The sequence below is a fragment of the Piliocolobus tephrosceles genome, chromosome 14 (genome assembly GCF_002776525.5).
Source record: "Piliocolobus tephrosceles isolate RC106 chromosome 14, ASM277652v3, whole genome shotgun sequence".
Taxonomy (NCBI): domain Eukaryota; kingdom Metazoa; phylum Chordata; class Mammalia; order Primates; family Cercopithecidae; genus Piliocolobus; species Piliocolobus tephrosceles.
The window spans coordinates 32,151,435-32,174,313 of NC_045447.1; the positions used below are offsets into that span (position 1 = coordinate 32,151,435).

General features: G+C 41.0%; 1 protein-coding gene across 2 annotated transcripts in view; it reads right to left on the reverse strand.

Annotated features, from left to right (window-relative positions):
* ZNF462 (zinc finger protein 462) overlaps window positions 1–22,879 on the reverse strand; it is a 151,105-nt gene extending 128,226 nt beyond the window's left edge. The window contains exon 1 of one of the 2 annotated variants that reach the window (XM_023202278.2): window positions 22,621–22,879. The gene's annotated coding sequence lies outside the window, so the exon portion shown is untranslated. The remainder of the gene's footprint in view (window positions 1–22,620) is intronic. The other variant, XM_023202283.2, reaches the window with a different exon arrangement.

Sequence of the window (22,879 nt, forward strand, 5' to 3'; positions counted from 1 at the left end):
CAACATGTAAAGAAAATAAATAAATTCCTTGCATTTTCCTGGGAAGCTGAAGTGTCTGACCTGCCAAATTTTGCAACAGGGCCATTTTCCTTTTTATTGATATTAAAGCAGAACTCACTCTAGAAAGGTTATGTTGACCACATACATTGCTTTGAAGCAGAATCTTCACCTCTCCACGTTACTTCTTATCTTTTGAAGAAACAGCTACTGAGCTGGTTCAGTCATTCACTAATAAGCATTGACGATCAACTACACATCAGGCATACTTAGACCCTAGACCGTGTTGATCCTCTAGCCAAGGTTACTCTAATTTACAACTAGGTCAGTTAGCAGTGGCCCAATATCAGAGGCAACAGCTTCAAACCAGGCCAGGCAGAAAGCCATATGGAACAAGTCCTTGGTCAACAAGATTGCATCCCTTATTGTTAATAGAAAAAACAAACAAACAAAAATCAAAAATTTACTTGGTGAATTCATAGCAATTTCTCTGTATATAGAAATCAACAATGTGTTTCCTTTGTTTCTGCCAAATTAATTAATATGAAAAAACTGCATCCAATGTAACTGATGAATGACAGATACTCTGTTTATACTGCCTCCATGGTAGGAGGAAGGGGACAGGGCAGAGGTAGATGGTGGTGATGGCAGACCACAGTATGTAACCTGTCACTGAGATGACATTTCCCAAACCTAAATCACTCAGTATCCAGTAACCACAGCAGTGAGTAAATCACTCAGTATACAGTACCCGTAAGGTGCTCCGAAGGTAGTAAATTCCTAGAGAAGAAAAGACGAAAGCCTATTCCAAAGCTCAAATTATTAGCAGCCACAAATATCAAGTTCTGACAGCAACTCTTTTCCTTTTCCTGCTTCCTGCATGTCAGCCCTTCAAGCACAGTGGTTGCTTCTTCCTCCCTTCCTTAATGATACTGCATTCCCAAGACCAGTGGCTCCTAAACCTGGCTTCTAAGAATAAACATTCTAGGCTCCTACCCTAGACCTAATGAATTCCTCTCCTGTGGTAGAACCTGAAAGTCTATTTTTAATAAATCCCTTTTTGTTTCTAAGTTCTCAGAATAATTCTGAAGATCAGCCTGGTTTAGGAATCACTGCCGCATACCACAATTTTATAGTGATTTTTTAAAAAACTTTTAAAAGGGAGCTGTCCACCCTTCCCCCACCATATATACACACTTGTGGTTGCTTAAACATTTTTTTATGAGCAATGAAGACAGCATAACAGCTTCCTCTATTGCCACCCAAATATCCAGCAATTAGCAGACTAGACCTACAGATTCTTCACATTCTGAAGCTGTTAAAACAAACACTTGTATGCCTGGTGTAGAGTTTGCTCACCAGCCCCCATGATTTGTGTAGGCTCCCCTGTCCATCTAAATGAATAAGCCAGGGCTGCTGGTTCCAGGTAAAAGGATAAATAAGTCAAAGGAGCCTCAATCTTAGCTCTGAACTCCATCCCAACTTCAGAGGAAAAGATTTACTAATCCCCTGTTTACAATATAAAAATAACAACACAAAAACAAAATCACCTGCCATTAGCCAACTCTAATCTAATCTTTCCTTGCAGTAATAATTTCACTTAGGGTACTTCAACACTAAACTTGGCCTAGCATGCACTGAAAAATGAACTAATGACGGAGGCCTTATGTATAAAGTATTCTGGGGAAAATGCAACTCCTTAGAATGAACTGGGGTAAAATGTGAGGATTAAAATCAGAATTAGCAAACAGGATCATGAAGAGAAAAGTCTTTTCATTTTCCATCCACATACTATTCTGCCTTCACTGGGCCAGCATTAATATGGTCTCTGCTCCAGAAAGGCTTTGACTTTCCTGCCATTATCCTAGTCTTGCTTTAACACATACTTTATATTAGAATGCGTTCCAGGAAGCATATGGCATTAGAACTAGGTCAACCATTAACCAAATAACAGGAAACTGCTCTGCAGCGCACACCCTTCAAAAGCTTGCTTAATGAGCTGGCTCTTCAGAATATGTCCTTCAGTGAGGTTGGGACTAACAGGATCCATGGGTTTCTTTAATGCTGCAAGGTCACCTAATACCTAGAAGGCTTCTGCACATAGTAAACTTACAATGATCTAAATCATTCCATTGAAATGTTCATTAACTAAAGTCAAAGGTGAAGAAGGATGTTTTCTGAATCTGCTTGACCATCTTCAAAGAACATGACTATCATCCTGGTTCCGTTGCTTCATTCTTCCAATTTTGTTCAATTGATAGGAAACACTATATACTCATCTTTTTTTCCATGACATTTTTCTCTATATTCCTTGAGGCTTCCATACCACCAATTTACCCTACAAAATACATGCCACCATCCATTTAGACTTAATAGGTCAAAGAAAGTCCTGGAAAAAGACCTATCTTCCTCTTTCATATAAAACTGCAAATGAGTTTCCTGCAGAACCAATGGCCTTGAATCACTGAATATTCTTGAGTTTGAATTTTTCTTCTCCAATGTTTCACACTCAATTCTATGAAATTTAACTCTACAATGCACTGAAGAATCATTCAGGATCATACTAGTAAAATGTCATCCTCACATTAGTATCTTTCAAAAGCTACCAACAAACAAATTCTCCTTGGCTGCTTTAACCTAGACTGTTAGACCTTTTTTTTTTTTTTTTTTTTTTCATGTTTAACAATCTTTAATTCAAATGTAAAAGTTCAATACAAGCCATTTATTGGGCTTGAGATTTGTTGGTCTTTTAAAAACAAGAAATGGGGAAATGCAACAAAATGATCTTTCCACTTTTCAAAAGCTTTCAAGTAAAGGACAGATCACAGGGCCATAAAAGATCCATTTAATCAAACCCACTGTCACCCCCTACCAATTGTCCCACACTCATTCCACAATCTTAATACATATTCCTGAATGAAGATTTACAGTTCAGCTTTGCTTACATAACCATTTAAAAAATACTCAGCACTAGCGTGCTTCCTATATGCCAAACAAATCATGTAACTACTTCAATATGCATTTCTTCTTTTTAAAACAAAGGGGGCAGTTATTTGTAGAAAGCAATACTTAGCCTCCAGATACATTTCCCAAAAATGGTATATGCCATTCAAAGGCCTAGACACTCTCATGCTTTCAATGTGGAATACCTAACCTAACGTGCATAGAAGCATGAATGGCAAAGTTGAAGATCAATATTGTAACTATTTTTCTATTTATTTGAAGCACAGTTAAAAAAAAAATTGGTACACTTTGGAAATTCAGTGGCACAAGGTACACTGCCATAACTTGAGGGACATTATACAGTAAAAAAGAAAAAAAAAGGAAATAAAAAGGAAAAAAAAAATTCTCTTGTTCCAAACACTGCATTACATCTTTTTACCTGCCCAAACAGACCATTTACAAATATTAGGTCAATAAATGGCTAGACTGTTAAGACATTCTTACTTCAAAATTTATATAATATGGGTTGTAGAGGCGGGTAGTTTCCTTTGATTGAGAACTTACATTAACTTTCATTTTTTAATTGAATGCTATAGGTCTAAGTGATGTTTCAGGCAGCAATGACTGCTCAGAAGCAACTAAGAGACTATTTTGTTTCAGATATGTAGGCATTTTTAAGGAACTGATATTTAGGAGCAATATGACAGTTTTTAAAATGCTAGGTTTGATTTATAGACTCCATACATTTTGATTGTGTACATCTGTTTTAGGCACTGCTCAAGGCACTAGTGAACGAGGGAGACTGTGCCTGCCTTTCTGTAGCTTCTAGTCTAGTCCTGCTCAGGAACTCATTATGAAACAAATCAGTGGTTGGCCTTCAAAGTTGATCAGCTAAATTTTAACTGAATAAGATCTTTTTCCTGAAACCAGTCAATAAGGCTTCCTGCGTACCAACACAGAGTTGCACACTGGACTAGAGGTGGCAGAAAAAAGGCTTGTAACACATTAAAACTGTTAAGACATTTGGATTCTAGATAATCAAATAGCTTACATCTGTGCCATTCTTGGAAAATTTCAGGTTTACTATAGAGGAGTTAGTCATGTAGCAACAGTCAAAACAAAAAACCAGAACCTCATCTAAGGAATTTAATATATAATCTATTACAGAATGTTCAAGATAGCACAAACAGAGGGTAAGGTGCTTGTCTTCCCTTTTACCAGATTTTGGAGTCATGTTTCAGAGGGGAGCACACTGGCTTTGAAAAGTCACCATATAATAAAAAATACTGCTCAGCCTCTTTAGCCAAGAAGGTATATGTTTACCAATCTCACCAGTACAAGCTTCAAGGAGCGCTCAATTGGGACTTCATGTAAAACTCAGGTATATTCTGACTTCTAATCAGATAGTCACTGTTTAACAGTGCTCTACCTATAATAAGTGTTTAATAAAAACTCAAAGATGGGAAGAAAGAAAATCAGGATTTTTTTTATGTGTCCACTATATGTCAAGCTCTGCACCAGAGATTTATTTTCCTGATTTCCTTTATTCCTCATAAGAACTTTACAAAGTGGATTTTTTTTCCAGATAGGGAAATTGGGGATCAAAGATTAAATCATTCCCTCAAGGTCACCCAGTTACTCACTGGCTCTGAGGTCTATGATCTTTCCACTATACACCATGGCCCTCACCACCAAGGTCCTCACAGGCCTACCAATACTGACAGAAAAGGGTCCCCCTTCAATGTGTCCTCTGCGCTAGAATCAAGTGCTCCTCCCTCATATGAGTGCACGCTGCTGCTCTCAACATAATCTCCAGGTCTAGTGTTTGAAAAGATGGTCTCGAGTTTCTCAGAGGGCCCAAACACTGATGATGGAACAGGGTCAAGCCAGTTCCTAAGATATGAAGCAAGATGAACTCAGCAGGTCCTCCTGCCAACTGTCCTCGTCCTTACTCATCTGGCGAAGCATGCCAAGGCCTGCCTGGAATGACGCAGGAAAGGGTCACCATGGGTGATCCTATACCCCTCCAAATTGTTACAAAATAAAACCTCAGTGCTGAGACAGGCTGGCTCCTTGAAAACCTGCCAATACTGTTTTGTAGGAATCAGAATTCTTAAAGAAACTATTCGTATCTATCAACCTCGGAGTTAAACCCAGGAGGTACAGAGTAACGTACAGGTCTAAAGGTGAAAGGTCTAAGAATCTGTGCACCCAATCCATCTTGGGAGTCCAGGTCCCCACACTGCCTACTAGACATTCCTTTTTAATTCACAAAGGAACCAAAATGTTTTACTTTTCCCTTAGACTGAAGTTCTGACTACAAACACATTTAAATAGAGAAATAGAGATGAGTATCAGTTATAAAAGGCCCAACTTAAACCATTAATAAAATTATATCCCAACAACCACTCTTTCTATTCTAGCAGCTCCACAAAACTGACACCAGAAAGGCAGGATCACTGAAATTTAGAGCTACTTAACATAAACAAACACAAAGTCCACACTTGGGTTAGGAGATGTGGCTAATTTTAGATGAGTGTTTTACACGGGATGAAATGGAGCCTTGGACTTCTCACTGGTTTAATGCAGCCCTCGTACCTACATTTAGCCAACACCACCTCAAAGTTTTCTAAGCTATGGAAAGAAAACAAGTGGTGAGGTAGCTGAAAGAAGGAATTCATTTCTGCACTGTGAAGTTCTCACAGGCAAACCGTCCAGTCTGTCCCAGCTCCTGGACTGCACAGACTCAGACAGCATCATGAGCTGACGCCGAGAAGATTTCAGCATTTAGGAATATCTGAAGAGTCAGGCTTTGCAGTGCTTCCACTGATCAGCATCTGAGGCAAATATTCATTCAAGAGAGGCTGTGAAAATCCTCCTGAGCGGGTGGCAGAAATTGAGAGGGCTCTTGGTGATTACGAGAAACTCTGTGTCCCATTCCTAGGAAAGCTCTGGAATACTCCATGCCTTGAATGCATATAGAACACAGTCTCGGATATTGGAAACAAGTTAAATATCATGTTAAACTGCTACAAGGATCCACGATTCCAAGAGTCAGTGAGTTGCGCTCTCTCCCCTTAACACAGCTGTGAAGTCCACTGAATGTCCAGCCAAGTGTACTTGTGAATTTCTTCCCCTCTCATGCCAGTGAGAGGACCTGGTTTCAGCCTAGTGGTGTGATGTACTTGCTCATCAGCTTTCAGGTTTAACAAGGGAAAACAATCTACCCCTCAAATTGTAGAAGCTTTCTTTCCAGGGGAACTAGACAATCCTGATGGCTCTCTCCAGTTACATAGCAATTATGTAATTGCTAAGCTTCTGCAGAATCACTGGAACCATTCTGCAGCCTTCTACCGACTACAGCTGCAGCACAATGTTCCGAGATGATTGCAGGCTTTGAATGGATGGCCGGTCTCAAATCTGAACACAAAGGGACATACAATGGGATTCCATCTCAAGCACAAAGATGCTCCTGCCTAATGAAGCCCTTTCTCCTCCTCCCAGTCTGGGCAGTAAACTCTTTCCTTTGCCCGCCCTACATGTGTGTGGAATGTGGTTTACTCTGTTTATGCTGACAGGTTCCAAAAGAGGCAGAAAAATCAGCTGAAGTTTTGCCATGGACCATGCACAAGGTAATCATTTAACACATAATGTGAAAGCTCCAGAAGAGGACAAGAGACAGGGTTGGGGGGGTGGGTGGAAAGCATCTCTCTAGGCTTCCTGCACTGGCATGAAATGACTGCTTCCCTTCCTTCTGCCAGCTCCAATCCTTCATGTTGACATTACACATCCTGTACTGTAGATCCACCCCCATGCTGCTGCTTGCCCAGCTGAATTATCTCCTGCGTCACAGCGGTGGTAACAGAACTGCTGGCTCGGCAGACCTGAAAGCACCATTTCAATGCTTAATGCATTCAGCAACTGGACACATTACCAGTGTGTCAGGGCTGGTTTGTGGCCCTCTCAGCAGCCATGCAATACTTGACCTAACCTTCTGCTAACCAGATGGTCTGTTTGCCTCTTGGGACCAAACCATTAAACTTTACTTTATTAAATTCTATCCAAATGTGGGGACAGTTTACAGCAGCGTGTCTGGTTCATCTCCAACAGGGTTGCTAAGATGAAAATGACCTAAAAATAACTGGAAACTCTACTTCACACCAACAGAGAACAAGATATTTTGGAGTAAATATTTAAATGATCTGCCAGATTACGAACCACAGCAGCACTGACTATATGGTTAGCAGATTATATTGTAAATATATACACACAAAGATGTAGAAATGAATGCATCTAAACAGGAATCCACTACCCACAGCCTAAACCACTCTTCACCATCCCCTGGCTCCAGGCTATTTGAATGTGGCTGAGGACACCTATCTCCATCATAATCACTCAATTACCAAAACAAAGAGCCTAACACAACTGTGATCGAGAGATCTCATATCCCCTGGGTTTGACCACCTAGGCATGCTGCAGTTATGCTTAGTACTCAAAAGGAGGAGCTCAGTAAGTGTTCAATGAATGAATAGAGATATGGGCACATGTTCCTTAAATAAACAGCTTCTATAAAACACATGAAGATGAAGACACTAAATTCTTTCCAACTCTATCATCATCCCACAACTGCTAACTAAGTATGTAAAACCAGGCATTGGATGAATGGCAAGAGCATGCCATCTGTACCAGAGTCATTGGGTGGCCCCTAATTGATCATTGCAAATGAACTGTAGAGTTGGTCATTTACTGGGCCCCTGGCAGGGTGCTGAACACTTTACATATATTATGCCTCTCAGGCTTCACCAGAGAGAGAATTCCACTTTAAAGATAAGAAACTGGAGCAGAGGAGCGATTAGGAGCTTGACCCAGGTTCACAAAGCTAGGAGGTGGCAGGCAGGGGTGTGAATTCAGGTCATACCCCAAAATCAATCACTTTCCCACTACTCTGTAGTCACAAATAAACCAGGATCCTTCAACATGTCAAGACTGAGCACATATGACAGTGGCATTCCCAAATAAAATATCTCTCTTAAAAAAGTAACCAACTGGACAAGCTTCCCACTCCCAGTCTTTAAGGGGTCCTAGGGAGTCCAGGATTCAATTCTCACTCTTTCATACCGTATTTCTTGCTGTATTGAGGGCATTCTGTACTAATAACCACTGCCACAGCCACAGCTACATCTCTACTCCTTTAGTTTTGAGTTCTACCCTTTGAAGACCAAAAATCTCTCATTTAGGAGAATCCTAGAGATTTGAACACCAGGAAATAAACACAAGGTTTTTCTTTGCTCCTCAAATAGCTCTGGACACAAAGTTAATGTGGCAACTCTAAAGTTTATTTATAATTAAAAAATAATAACATTCTGGCTGGGCACAGTGGCTCACACCTGTAATCCCAATACTTTGGGAGGCCGAGGTGGGCAGATCACTTGAGGCCAGGAGTTTAAGACCAGCCTGGCCAACATGCTGAAACCCCATCTCTACTAAATATACAAAAAAGTAGCCAGGCATGGTGGTGCATGCCGGTAGTCCCAGCTACTCGGTTCAAGTGAAGAATCACTTGAACCCAGGAGGCAGGGCTTGCAGTGCGCTGAGATCATGCCACTGCACTCCAGGCTGGGCAACAGAGCAAGATCTTGTCTCAAAAATAATAATAATAATGATAACAACAACAACATTCCAAGGACACCTTTATTTCTCTGGAAATTTCCCAAAAGTAAAATAAATAAATAAATAAATCATGAGTACTTTGCTTGTACAGGTAGAAAATCACTAGATGGTTTTACCAAAGAACCACTTACATGTTCTTCATCTTTCCCACTAACATTCACACCACCACCACCACACCACTGCCACACCACCACCACACCACCACCACCATACCACCACCACCAATAAAGCTACCAATGAATGTCCTTTTGGCCAGACCCAATAAAGTAAGTCTGGTTAGGCCCTACCAACGCCATTCCACATTTTCCACATTTTAAAATATCACCTACTCTTAAAACACTCTAAAATTAGTCTCCTTTCCCATAAGGTCTGAAAGCATCTGATATTATAGTACATTAGTGAAACCAAGTAGATGTGGACTATTAAAATAAACATTTGCACAGAGAAAACCAAAGCATTTCTAAGCCAGGCTACAGGGCAGTCCTCAAACTGGCTAAGAGATACCTATGTGAGTAGAGCAACAGTGAGGCAGACAACATTTATATAAACAGCACAGCCAATATTTTCTCTGCAATAAGGACAATTTTCTTAGACATATCATTTTTGCCAGAATGATACCAAACAATAGGAACAGTAATAACATCTTTCTTTGAAAAGCTTGAAAAACTTCATGTTTATTAAAAATTGTTCCCCTACAACACTCCAGGGAATAGCTCTGCAAGGTCAGGTTGAAGGCGTTGTTACCATATAAATGTACTTTTTCCAAGAGGAAATGGCATCATTCTCGGGTAGTTTACAAGCTCCTACTGAATGCACTCACAGCAGTAAGGAGTGCTGCTTCATCCACAGACCATCAGTTCAAGATGTAGTAAAGTCTACCTGGTAATGGACAACTGCAGCAAAGACTACTCATCAGGAAAGGGAGACACAGCACAAAATTAAACAAGCAGGATTCCAAAAACTGAGTTTAAGACCAAGAACAAAATACCTAATACACTGACCATAGATAAATGGAGCAAAGCCCTGGAGAAGATCTCTGCCTCAGTTTCTCTATCAGTGAGGAAGGAAGAAACTATCACTTTCAGTGGCCATTATGAACCAGGACTCTTAGACACATATTATTTTTTAATCCTTATGTTAGTTCTACAGATTCAAATTATAATAATTCTTATTTTACTAGGAAATCATGGGGACAGAGAGGTTAAATGACTTACTCAAGGTCCCACAGCTAGTAACGGACAGAGACAAATTTCAGCCTCAGCTTGTGTGGCCCCAAAGAGTATACTCCACCCACTACACATCACTTTCTTAACAGAGACCCCTGCACAGAGAATTGCATTTTCTCCCCAGAAATTCTAAGAGATGACTATTTGTACTCTTGATGCTTTAGAGAAAAATAAGTGCCTAGAGAGTATCTATCTCTATGTATAGAGATACATGTGTGTACATATACATACATACATGTATATACACATAAAGCAATTTACACAGTAGCTGAGTTCCTAGTTGTTCTTTAGACAGATGTATTGCACTGAAGTTCAGCCATGGTATGCAAGTTTTAAGTGCATTATTTTCCCATATAACTGCATGTCACAAAGGGAAGGCTGCCAAATGACAGTCTGGCCTAGTGATTCATGGTGTCACGCTGACATACCCACACTGTATACTGTATCACTTCTGATACAGGTTGTTGTTTGTATTTCCTGGAAATCATTGACTTCATTTGGGAGATAAACAGTAAACAATGTCCCTAGTAATGACATGTTCCTTTTTATACCGGAACACACTGGCAGCAAATTTCATAATTTGGAGGAAAGGAAGGGGTGATATAAAGTTAAAAGTTCTCGATTTACAGTTCCCTCAAATCTTAGTGATCATGTTGCTAAGGCATTATCTTAAACACAGATGACTCTCTTTTTCATTTTAAGATTATGCCTTATAAAGTAAAAGATCTATTCAAATGAATCATATTCAATCGACTTAACAGGTTTCATGTGCTGAGGAAAATAACAATCCAGCCAATTTGGGATTTTTATGCTTCAAGATTCCTATTTGCTGATTTATGAAAGCTCTGCAGTTATACTTGACCCCTAAAAACTTAGGAATTTCTTTTTCTGTAGACACCAACACAAGCTATACAATATGTGCATGGTCACAGACAAAATAATATTGCCATGACCTTTCTACTAAGATGGGGTAGAGATCATGGAAAGGGGGCAAGAGGGGAAGAAAGAACAGGCAGAAGCACATTGGAAACATCAGATATTCACCGTTGAGGAGCTGCTTCAAATAAGATTCCTAACACTTACCTATGCTGAGGTCAATTTTGATAATTGTAGTTGACGTCTAGAAATGGGGTTATGAATATAATTATCATGAAGCAGCAATTGGGCAATCACAACCTAATTAAGCCCACTGACTAGATTATCTTGTTTTCCCCTAATAATCACCTAACATTTAACACTTGCTAATTTCAGACCTATGGGTGATGTTCATTCATTATTAACAAGCTACAGCCACTGGTCAGAAAAAGAATGGGTGAGGTATTCTGAAACACTGAGTCAACCATGGGGCAGGGATGAATTTCAGGAACAGCTGACATCTGTTCTTCAACACCACTTCAGTTCTCAGGCCCGCAAAATTGCTAATTGGAGGCAAAGCCACTGGAGAAGATAGAATGAATGACAAAAACTTCCACACAAGTGGAAGGATACAATTCCATCTCCTTAAATCCGTTCTATTTTATGTGAACTATACAATGTACTTTTTAAATTATCATAGAATCTGTCTTTGAAAATGTGGTTTTCTTTTCAAGAGAATGAATGATTCCTTTGCCAGGCCTACACACATGAACTTTCTACATTTACCTCCTTAGAACATATCCCAAGCTTCCTCTCCTATGGAGCCCCTCACATTGAACGTGTTCGCAAATTCCCAATTCTCACTGTATCCACAAAGATATGTTGACCCAGTTCACCTTGTTTCCTGCAAAGCAGTTCCTGAGGGTAGTCTGGGTAGGTTTCCTCAAAGAATTAAAAGGAAAACTGAAGAAGCCCATTGAGAAACTGGTCTTTGAGACAGGTTGCTCTCTGAGGGATTATCCTAGAATGCTAAGCGCTACTGCCTAGGGTCACAGTTTATGCTGTCCAGGGCTGAATGGAGTTCCTATTCCTCAAATTAGAAATTCCACCCTGAGAACAACACGCTTCAGTTCTATTTTACTCTAACTATACAGTTCCATTGTTCACTTTATATGTTTTTTCTGAGCTTTTTTTTTTCTATTTTAGTCCTTTATCTAAGAAAATAACGGTTTTTATAAATTGGGTAGATAATGATATGGATGAGAAGTAAAAATGGATGACTTTGTGGCCTTCTCTAGTACACTTTATAAACAGGACATGTGTTTATCCTTCTGCAAAGGTTTTGATTATGGGTCTGTCTGGGGACCAGAGATCAACCGAATAGATCCACAGCAAAGTTAAGATTTTATAAAACCACCACTAGTTTCTTCAGGGCTGAAGAGTCTACTTAGCAACTAATGTCCAACCACCGTTTGCAGAAAAGCTACGCTCCTGGATACCGTAGGGATATCTGGATCTGCTCTATCTCCCTTAGCACAGTGTGTCACTCTATTAGGGACATTTGTGCTCATCCATAAACGTCCTTACTACGTTGTAATGTTTCAGAGAGAGGCAAATAAAACCAAAGCACTCATCACATCTCCATGATCTAAACAGAGCACATGGTGATCACAGAAAGGGGTGGGGGGTACTAGTACCCACACTTTTAAGAGAATCTGCACCATGCCCCAAAATGACCATTGAAGAGTAGAACTAATTTTCAAACATCTGTATAGCTGTTGAGAACACTTCTCAGGCTGATAGTAACCAGAGCCAACACAGGGCACTGAGTTTTCAAAAGTTGCCCTATGAAGAAAAAAAGGACAACACCTTTTCTGAAAAAAAAAAAAAAAAAAAGTCATACAGCACATCAACAAGTAGGTGGCTGATGTTTTTCTGAGTCTGATATAATTTTAAAATGTTTATTCCCTAAAGTGTCCCCTACATGGTCTCTTGCTTTTTTGCCCTATCATCTCCTCTATAATTCAGAAAAGGGCGCTCTTCAGTTAAACACACTTCCTCAAGCTATTACAATAAGTCATATATCTCATATCAACCAATATATTATAATTAATTTTCCATTATTCTCAGATTTCCTTCCAGAACTCCAAGGATATACTCCTGACATAAGCAACTGGAAGAGATAAACCATCAAGAACATAAGCTATTAGCAGATGAAGTAATAACCAAGGCTGGGTCCCACCAGTTGAGAGCCAGGCCTGTGGAGGCAGTCCCCCATTCATGTGAATCCTGGCTCCCCTACTTTGCGGCCTCATGACTTTGGCTAAATTACTTTACCTCCCTAAACCTCAGTTTCCTGTACCCTATGAACAGTCCCTGGTTCATATTAAATGTTAGAAAAAAATAAAAACCATTGTCCAGTATTAACTGTGAGTCAGTCCAGGAGGGAAGACAACATTTTTAAAGGTCCTATGTGGTATTCCCACCACTCTGTAGAGTTGGCAGATTTTTTTGATGAAGCAATCATATTTATTTTCTATTGTTCTTACCCAATATTAGAACAGACAATATTCAATTGACAGCACAAAGGGGAGAAGTTCTTGCAGCTGAACTCTGATATTCAAATTAAAATGGTCTCTTCTGAGGACGGCACGGTGGCTCACACCTGTAACCTAGCACTTTGGAAGGCTGAAGCAGGTAAGGATTGCCTGAGCTTAGGAGTTCAAGACTAGCCTGGGCAACACGATGAAACCCCATCTCTACTAAAATACAAAAAATTAGCTGCGCATGGTGGCTTGTGCCTGTAGTCCCAGCTACTTGGGAGGCTGAGTCAGGAGAATTGCTTGAACCTGGGCGGTGGCAGTTGCAGTAAGTTGAGATCGTGCCACTACACTCCAGTGACAGTGCAAGACTGGGTGACAGAGCAAGACTGTCTCCAAAAAAAAAAAGAAAAAGAAAATGGTCTCTTCTACAAAGAATCCCTTCCCACTTATTGTTATTAAATACTAATTAGTCTTCAAAGAAGACTAAGATAGAAAACACTGAAGAGAAAAGATTCTGGGTGATAAGTACTTGTAGCTGGAATCTATCTTTGGTCATCTTCAGCTATAACCCAGCATTCAAATTGTACCCCAAACGAAGGACCCCTCCAACAGGCCCATGGCAATCTGGGTTGAATGGTGCTCAACTGCTGACTAATTAGTCATAACACAGAGGGATGATGTAATCAGGGATTAGAATGGCTAAACATTCTGGACCACAGTGGCCTTATTTTGGATTTTAAAATGCTGGGACCGGATGGACAGACCAGCCTGTGACGCTTGGCTCAAGCCAATGGCTGAATCCCAAACTGACGCCAAGTAGTAGTCCATTCCTTTCCCCTCTGAAAAGGCATGTCTTTGTTCTTCATTTTTTCTAACACCCACGGCGTAGGTAGAGAAGCTCTATGGATCACTTTAGAGAGGACTATCACATTTTCTACCCATTAATAATGCAGCTATTTTCTGCTGTGCTCTATTCTCTACTTCGTTCATTTTCCAGGAAAATCTCCACCTAGGCCTACTTAACCAGTTCCCTTGAGTTTCCATCTGTCCTTTATCAGAAAGGCTGTAATTGTAACCCCAAAGTCACATAAATTGTCCTCCAAACCCAATTCTATTTTTTACAATAGGAACTGGCCAAAGAATGTGGATCTGAGCACTGGTCTTCATATTTCACACGTGTTAGGTACCAAATTACGAGGTCTTTTTCTACTTGCTATATTGCTTTCTTAAAAGCAATGCCTTACTTCTTCCCGTAGGCTCTTCCCAGTGGACAGACTTCTTCAATTTGGCTAGTCCATTATTTTCCTGTTTCTCTTCTTTTTTTCCTTCTCCCATCCAACCAGTCACTCCTTCCCAGCAAATTTCCACCATATAATTACAGCAATGCTTTAGCCTACTTTCCTGTTAGCTTTAACAACCTTGTCTATTTTCTACTTGTGCTGATGCTACTGTTTGCTTTTCTGACGGGCTAATCCATGTATCCTTTCAAGGCCTAACTTCCCTACCATGATAGCAGCTGGAGCTCTAATTCACAGGTGCCTTCCAAAGCTTTTCATTAGCAATAGAAATGAGATGGTTTAGAAACTCATTTCTTAATCTGCAGGTGAGTATTGGAACCTTTGTGCAGCAAACATCTTTCAAGTATCCCACATTGTGCCACTGCACAATTATTTTTGGAGTAATAAGGACAATGTTAAAGCACATTTGCAGTGTTAACGGGGAGAATTTTCCCTTAGAGGACATGGCTCCCATCCCCTAGTCTCTGGCATTTCCCAGTTCAAAAGAGAGGCACTCAGCTGGCATGAGCAAAACCAAAGAATAATGGCATTACCTTCTTAAATCAGAACAGGAAAAAGAAGAATTCCAAAATCTGGAGGCCTTAGCGTGTGTTCTGGTTCAACTGCCCAGACGAGAACTTAAGAGAGTAAGTTTGGCCTTCCCCAGCTGGGCTCTGTGGCGGCTAAGCCTCTCCACAAATCCTGGGCTTAATTACTTCTGACATAGTTGTCTCACCTGGGCCTACAGCTCCTTTTGTGCTCCAACCAAGCTGAATCCAAAGGTAATACTTCGCTTCCTCATCTTGGGCAAATGTTTAATTTCCTACTAAGTGATCCTAAAAACATTTTAATCAGGATCTATTGGTTCCTAGTAGAATTTTCTCCATCTTTCCTGGTGTGGTCTTTGTTAAAATTTGTCTATGTGAAGGTCTAGCAAATAACTTCCTGAATTATACAGTTCTCATCTTCAAGTATTTATTTTTTGAACAAATAAGTACCTATCAAACTTCCTTTCACCCTAAAGAACAGGGTCTACTCTTTGAATAAGGTTGGGGGTAAGATGTGGACAGGCACAGCACAAGTATTTTATTAATATCCAGAAGCAACATGCAGTAAACTGAACAAGCAAACACATGAAAGCAAGGAAATCAATACCAAAATACCCATGACCTGGCACACAAAAAAAACCTTCTCTCCAAGAATAACTCAAGAAAAAATGTCTCCAGCTAGGAATTAGGCAAGAATGCTTTGAAGACACCAAGTAATCTGCTCACCAGAAGTAAAAGGCAATGCATTTGTAGGTGACAATACTAGCACCTCCTCACACCACACCACTCTATCCTTCTAAGCCACGAAAATAATTAACTTTGTGTTGGAATCATACACACATCCAAAGACTTTAAAAACCCTATATGTGCTTCAGCTGATGAAGATAGGAGGACTTAGAAAAACGATAAATTTTATGATAGCATTTCCAAGCACAAAATGTACATCCAAATTCCTTCCAATGGATTTCCCTTTTATCAGTGTGTGCAGTTCTCCAAATACAAAGTTCAAGGGGGAAAAAAATCCAAAAGAGCTTCCTAGCATAATGCAAATACAATCTAAATTCATAAAAACCCATTTTCCCACATTTGGGAACTTCTCCTGGGTCTTATAAATCCAAGAGACAGTTCAACTTACAATTATCTTCTCTCCAATGCCCCCACAACCCAAACTTTTTTCTTCTTCCTTTAGTACTGGCATGCAAACCATGCTGTTTTAACTTCTTTCCTGTTCTCCCAGTTCTTCTGGAACATTTTATTTTCGACAGTCAACTCATTTGGAGGAGTGCCACACTGAGGTTCAACTGTTTACAGCGTTAACTGTGTTTCTGCCAGAAGTCCACATCCAGCACTACCTTCTCCAGACTGCCTCCTGAATTAAAAATTGATGCATTCGTTTGGAAGGAGCTTAGGAAATGTGGAAACTTCCAAACATCACTCTTCTTCTCTACAAAATCACTTTTGCTCATCCAAGAAGACAGAAGTGGAAAACCATTGCACCTTTCCTTTCAGGACTGTCCCGTTGCCCATGGTTAAATGTTGTTTGTGTTGTTAAAAGTCACTTTAAGGATGATTTCATGAATAGTGGGAAAATGGGAAAAGGTTAGCCATTGGTCTGCAAGAGAGTTGGGCTCCAAGAAGATACATGGAGGGCACATTTTGAATGAGTAAGAATATTGGAAAACCACCAGTAAGTGTTTCAGACTGGATTTCACCCTCTCAGCCATTCATCAGTATTACAAAATGGCATCTCTGAAAGGAGCCAATTTAAATCTGCACCACGTTGCAAAATAGATCCTCAGAGTCCAATTGTGGGCACTATTGTAAGTTGCAATAGACTCACACAAACTTCCAAAGAAGGGCATTTGAAAAGGGCTCCCAAGCCCTTGGATGATGGAATGAGAGAAGAGAGCAGCAAAAATGAAAAGAAAAGTACAGCTGCAAACTCAGGAGCGAACACTTTACTGAATGTCACATGAACAAAATTGGTCTCTGGATCTATGAATGAAACCACGCTCAACCCTGGGCTCCCCAGCATGTTAAATCCAACTAAGAAAAGTTCATACTCCTGCCCACTAGTGTATGAGCACAGAGTTTCTCAGAAAGCCGTGGGCCCTGGAGAAGAGAGCCGCTATTTCACAACCCTCAAGAATCAAATGCAATGGGGTAGTGGAAAGGGCACTAGGCTGGAGTCGGCCGACCTGAGTTCTAGGCCTGGCTTGGTTACAACTGAACTTTCTGACCTTGTGCAAGTCACTTCATGTCTTTGTGCCAGTTTCCTCTTCAGTATAATGCAAGTGGAGGGAGGAGACTTAAACTAAATGATCTAGGGCCTAAAACAACTAGCTTCCAAATTGGAAGTTCTGCCTGGTGAATATTAAATACCCAATAGTCCTTACTTATAGTGTACATATTTGTCACTTTTAAAATAATTTTATGTTAATTTCTACGTGAGAAATAATATTTTTGCTCCTCATCCCGAAACTTCAGTTTTCACTCCCTACTCCCTAGAGTTGTTCCACATAACAGTAAGTGCCTCTTTTCCTTTCTTTCTTATTTTTTTAAGCAACCTTCCCCAAACTAAGACTTGTGCTATTAAAAGAGCTTAGAACTTCCCATTTCCTTGCTAGGGCTAAAATTAAACTGTCCATTCCTTAGGGCCCAACATAACATCTGCCAGATGTCTTGGCATATCACACAAGGACAGGAATTTTCTTCTAGCATTATCTACTCTCCTCTCTGTTTTCTCATAATCAATTAATAGGTCACCAATACCCAGCTAATGTCTCTCTCAAAGCCATCATACTCCATAAGCATGTGAAACTCACAAGATACTTGCTTTTACATACACTCACATACACTGACTTTTTTTTTTTTTTCAGTTCACTGGATTTTAGCTTTGAGTCATGGAAATATTCTCCCTTCACTTCTGTTGAATATACCAACCCCCCCAGTCATACATTCATATCAGATCCCAGATCCTTAGTAGTAAGAGTCCATTATGTATCTCCTAATTGTGACTGCAGCATTATGAAACAGCATCTCTGTTCTCCAATTATCAGTTCAGAATAGCTGATACAGTTTTGTCAATTTCATGATGTAGTGAAGTGTAAGTCTGAAAAAGGCACATACCATAAAGAAGATAAGTAAGGTTACCTTAACCAAGAAATCGCAACATCAAGGAATAATTTAAGACAGAGTAGACCCTATTAAACTCCATCACACAGAAAAAAGGACTCTTTCCCATTGCAACTTTACCATTCCTTTCTTTCAGGAAAACCGACCACAAGTACTCTAAAGTCCATTAGTAGAGTTGGATTTTTTTTCTTCTGCTGTCTTCCGGAAGACTCATTAGGAAGAGTAGATAAGTTTTTTTTTTTTTTTTCTCTAAAAGTTGTCTCCAACTCCAAAGAGTAAGGGGGAAAAACAATTCCTCGGGGAATGTGGTCAATGAATTAGACTGACATAAATCCAATATGAGAAATATTATGGAATGTGAGAGTACAACAAGAATTTTTCTTATGGCAGTGTGCATTATAGCTCGCAAATATTTCTCCATGATTTCTCCTTGTGATATATTAGAGCCATGGCAAAAATTTGCATAATAAGCCACATGAACTTGTTTCATAAACAAAAATGATCTTTGAGCTTTGACATTAAATGAAAATGTCTGATTTAATACTTTTTATTTCTCTCATAATGGTTTATTCAAAATACTTGTCTTAATTCAAATGGTTATGTCTAGAAAAACTCAAAAAACTATGTCCTTAAATATTATGGTGTTTGCCATGTTGGTGAAGGGCATCAGAGATGGATGTGTCTTAGATAACCAGTTAGAACGCACTCCCAAATTCCAAGATGCCTCTTAAATACCTATTTTTCCCTTCCAGAAAAGTTCAACTCTAAGACCCCAAAACATTTGCTTGCAAAATAAAAAATGTGGAGAGTCAAACAGCTGGACTGACAACCAGTCAGATTTTTCCCCCCTGCTGAAATAAGCAAATGAACCAATTGTCCTGCTATCAATAACAATAAAAAAAGGTATCATGAAAGTTTGTTTCAAGATCAATATATAATGTACTTACGTTTACAGAAACATACATGGTTAATTAGATGTAAAATTATCTGGTAATTACTTTTCCAAATAACTCTTTATCCACTGCATCTGAACTTCCCAGTTTGGACACCCAGTTTGGTGCATCCATTTATGCATTAGCAAATTTAAATATCATATTGGTGAAATTTCACTTAAGAGCAAAAGTAATGGGATCAAAAGATTACATTCAAAAATGAATAATAAAAGTTATGATTCCAAGTAGGATATTTTTAAAGTGCCCTTGGAGGGGCCTAGGTTTTTCAAAAAGGAGCAGAGATCTAACAGAAGTATTTTTAAATGAGCATACACATCAACTGAAACCATACATTTTTGTCTGCACAAACATGGTTTTACTTCATTGACCATGGACAATTATCAGCTAAAGAACCATGTATTTCCCCTCTCCTTTCACACCCCTCAGAAGAACAATAACCCTCAATTAATGACACAACAGTTTGGTTTGAAAAATGTGATGTTGTCATATACAGCACTGTGCATTTACTGAGTGACAGTGCTACCAGCTACTCAACAGAATATAATTACATCTGGAATCTAAAACCACTTCAATATGCACAAAAATACTGTAGACATAAGGAACTTTACACACAAAAATCTGACACATAATGAGAAAGCAAAGCAAGAAAAATGCTGTTATAAGTTGCTCACCAATGTGTTCCTTATTTCTGTTGAAGCTGGTACCTTTCTATATTTCTTCTTAGTTGAAAGCAAGGTCCAATTAGCCTCCTTAGAGTATATTAATTGGTTCTGAATCTCCTCCAAGTTTTCATTCCACCGTGGAGCCCTCCTCACCTATCTTCAACAGTTCATCTAAAATTCTTCCAACATCTTCCCTCATCCTCAAGATGGCTACCTCACCTAATGGAAAAGCAACATCTTCATGGTTGGCTTTTATAAATTCCTGAAGCATTTCGGGATTTAGTTCTTCGTTTGGGTCAATTATGTACATTCTCTAGAACTAATATGTGAAGAGCTCCCATCACTGCGTGGACAAGGGTAGGACTGGGTCCTTTTTTCAGATTATCCTCACAAAATGTCTTCCTACGTGTTTAATAAATTCCTCCCAATTAAAAAGGTGAAGATACCTGGACATAAGGTTTTCTCAACTGACATTGTGTTTTTCAAATTTGTTTCCATAGTGACATTGTTAAGAAGACATACTGGTATTTCTGAAGACTTAGAGTACTTCAGAACACAGAACAAAATAGCCGAAGGAAAGGGAAAGGGGGAAACAAAGAAACTAAAAGAAGGCCTAACATACAAATGGAACGACCTGAAGAGAAATGGAGAACCTGGAGAAACTGGTGTTAGTCAGTCTTAGAGTTCCTCTGAGATCTTGCAGGATTATTCTTATTATTTTTAATATTTGCAGAAATCAACCCAAATCAGACAATAAAGTCTTGCAATGCATCAAAACATGATGATAACCAAGCCCTAGAACTCAAAAAAATCTCAGCTTAGGGCCATCACCATCTTCACAAGGAGGAAATCACACTTCCTGGTGACTTTCAGGAGACCTGGAGCAGTTTAAAGTTGTGTGAAGACCTCAGTGGAAATGTTTTAAGGTTTTTGCCTTGCCTTTCCTGAAGGAGGTCAAAACCCTTCAGGTCCACTCAAAAGGAGAAAAAAAATTCCAAAAGTTTACTTTAAAATGGAAACAAACGCCTCAACAACTTGTGAAAGCACTCCTTTGGTGGAGAAAAATCTGAGGAACCCTTAAAAGCCCTCATTTCCTTGCATAATGAATAGATAGTGAGGAACCACCACAAGGTTTCCCTCTGGAAAGAGAGAAGGAGTAGGCAAGCAAGCCTCCTCCTCCTCCAGCCATCACCAACAGAGCTTCAAAATGGAGACATCCATAATTTTATAAACACTTCTCATCTCAGCTTTGTCTCCTGGAAACCCGCTCTCCTCCATTTTCTGGTGGAGTTACAACATGACACGGCTTACCTGACTCAGTTCCCAGCTCTTAACCAAACTAGTCACTTCCTCCAAAAACCTGCAAGCAACCTCCAGAAACAAAACCAAAGCAAACCAAACAGCCAACACAGACACTCAGACACAGCCCCCGGGAGCCCTGGGAGAAAGCCCCAACTGGTTGGTCTTTCCCCATCCCAGACGCGTGCTTAAAAATGAAACTTTTTTTTTTTTCTTGGTTGGGGAGGAATATAAAAGGAACTCCAGGCAGCCTCCCTCCCTCCCTCTCTGTAGGTTAGAAGCTACAATGAAAAGAAAATGAGGGTTCCTTCAGGAATGGTGAACAGCCTGGAGAATGAACGTGAGAAGGAGCTTTGTGTTTTGGAGTCTGGACTGGAACCAAAGCAGACAGCTTGCAAATGGAGGACAGGGAGATAAAGAAAGGGAAAGAGGGGCTGCTCCAATGGGGGGCGGTTGCGGCTTCCCCTCGTGCCTGGAAGGAGGGCAGACCCCTGGGAACTGCACCAGGAGTGAGACGCCCCCCCCAGGCCCCTGCCTTCCTTTCTCCCTTCCTCAGGAGAGCCAAGCGTGTGTAATGGCTTCTCCTCTCCAGAAACCGTTGTCCTCCTCCACCAGACGCTTCTGAACCTCCAGCCTGGAGACAGCTCCTCAGCCGCTCCTGAACCTGCGCCCCCCACCCGGCCGGTGCCCCCCGCTCCTCGCCTCTCTGTTCACCAGCAGCACCGGCACCAGCAGCTGCAGCAGCCACCCCCCGACACATCCCGACCCCGCATCCCAACTTCGGGGAGAGAGAGAGAGAGCGCGAGAGAGAGAGAGAGCAAGAGAGAGCCAAATACCTGAGGAAGGGGGGGGGGTGCCAATCCGCACGGCTTTGCCATCGGGCGGGGGACAGGCAGACAGAGCGGGGAAAGGAAGGAGAGGGACAGAGAAAGAAAGAGGTCAACCCGCTCAGGTCGGGGCCGCTCGCTCGGAGCTCTCCCTCCTCTGACCCTCGCTTGCTCCCTCTGGCTCTCGGCTCAGGTCTCCGGCCTCCCGCCCTCCGCCCCCCTCTCTGTCCCTACTCTTGTCCTCACACTCGGAGCATCCGTCCTAAGCCTCCAGCTCTCTTCTCACTCATCTTTCATTTTCTCTTCTCTTCATAGAACTACACGAAATTAATTAAGCCACCGCGCTCACTCCCCCCAGCAGAAGGAGCAGCCAGCAGGAAAAGCACAGCCACCTCTACTGCCACCACTACCACCTTCTCCTCCTCTTCCTCCTCCTCTTCCTCCCTCGCTTCTCCTCCTCCTCTTCCTCCTCCCCCTCCTGCTCTCCCTCCTCCCCCTCCTCCTCTTCTCTCTCGCTTCTTCTCCTCTTCCAACAGCCAGTCCATGCAGGCTACTTCCTCTCCTCCCCGCTCCTCCAACCCTCCTTGGCCGAATGAATGAGCGCGTTTGTGCCTCCACCACCCCGCGCTCTCTTCCCCGGAGCACTCGGACCACCCCGAGGTGGTTGTTAATTGCAGTAACTTACAGAAGAAGCGTCCCGGCGCCGGGAGGTGCTTCGGGTTCTCCAGCCCCACCGCCTCCTTATCCTCTTTCTCTTTCTCCTCTTCCTGCTCGGGTTATTGTTGTGGAAGTTGTTTGGGAGTCTCATGTGCTTCTGCCGGGTCTCAGCAATGGAGGATCGCCATCTTCCCTGCCTTCCTCGGCTCCTCAGACTCGCTGCAGCTGCAGATGACCTGAGATATCCGTCTCTCTCCCTCTCCCTCTCTCTCCCTCCCTCCCTCTCC